Here is a 1,455-nt window from a genome sequence, read left to right as displayed (position 1 = left end):
ACTATAACATAACGAATTTTTTTTTTCAAAATTGTAAAAAAGGCAAAAAATTTAAAAAAAAAATAAAAAAATAGAAATTTATTTTTTTAAATAAAGTTTGGAAAAGAAAATTAAAAATGTATAAAAACGAAAACATCAAAATATGCACTGAAAGAGTAAAATATGCTCGAAAAACTCGAAAATATGCCTTAAATATGCTAAAAAATCAAATCATGCAAAATTATGCTCTTATGGGTAAAATATGCAAAAATGCATATGCTCTAACAAATCGATGCCAAAATTCTCAAATTGTTCTGAAACGTGTAAATATCTTATCCATGAGTCCATACGACGCACCACAAAAAACATGCATTTGCATATTTTGGTTTCCCTGCAGATAACAATAGTTTACCAAACTACTCTCGAACAATTTCAAATAATTCAAACGACTTTTACTTAATTTTAGTTATATTATGAGAGGAATATTTGATTATAAAAGTCAAAATTACCAGGTTTCATTTTTGCAAACAGAGGTTTTAAGTAAAAATTATAAAAAATACCTCACAGACCAATATTTCTCGAAACTTAAGTCAATGAAAAGTTAATATTACTTCTGTTACAAAACTTCTTAACTAAAAATATTTATCGAATATTTATCACTTGTTGGGAATTTCTGCCTAAAACTAATGTTACTTATGTCCATGACTAGGTACTAGGGTTCTATAGTTGAAACGAAAAGTCGACTTTTCGACTTTTTGCATTTTATGAAAAGTCTACTTTTTGCATTTTATGAAAAGTCAACTTTTCGACTTTTTGCATTTTTTGAGTTTTTTCGACTTTCCGACCTTCCGACTTTTTTCGACTTTTGTTTACAAAGTAGACTTTTCGACTTTTTTCATAGACGATAGTGTATGGAACAAAATAGTCGATTTCGACTTTTCGTCTTTTTTCAACATAAAGTCGATTGTTCGATTATTCGAAAGTCGATTTATAGAACCCTACTATGTACCGTTCCATACTTATTAACAAGAGAAAATTAGACTGCAAACACTGTTCTTCGAGACGTCGCGATCTTAGTCCATATTTATTGGTTTTAATTTAAATTATTCATCTAGATTCGTATTCTATAATATATTTTTCATTATTAATTATAATTCCTTCCAATTTCCATTAAAAAAAATATATAATCTGCATAGAAAGAGCTTTGCACTAAACTACTTCCATTATAATGTAGTGATCGAGCATTTATTAAGCATTTTTATTATGTTAAAATTAAAAAAAAAATCCATATCCTTATGAAAAGAATGATACAAATTAACTTGAATTATTTAAAACAAACAAAAAAACACTAAATACTTCCAAAATGTAATTAAAATACTTAAAGAAAAACTCGCAGCGAATGAAAAAATATTACAAAAGATATTTTGATTTCATATTTTTTTATATACACACAAACATACATATTTATATACTACT

The sequence above is a fragment of the Lucilia cuprina genome, chromosome 4, assembly GCF_022045245.1.
Source record: "Lucilia cuprina isolate Lc7/37 chromosome 4, ASM2204524v1, whole genome shotgun sequence".
Lineage (NCBI taxonomy): Eukaryota > Metazoa > Arthropoda > Insecta > Diptera > Calliphoridae > Lucilia > Lucilia cuprina.
This window is presented reverse-complemented; position numbering follows the sequence as displayed.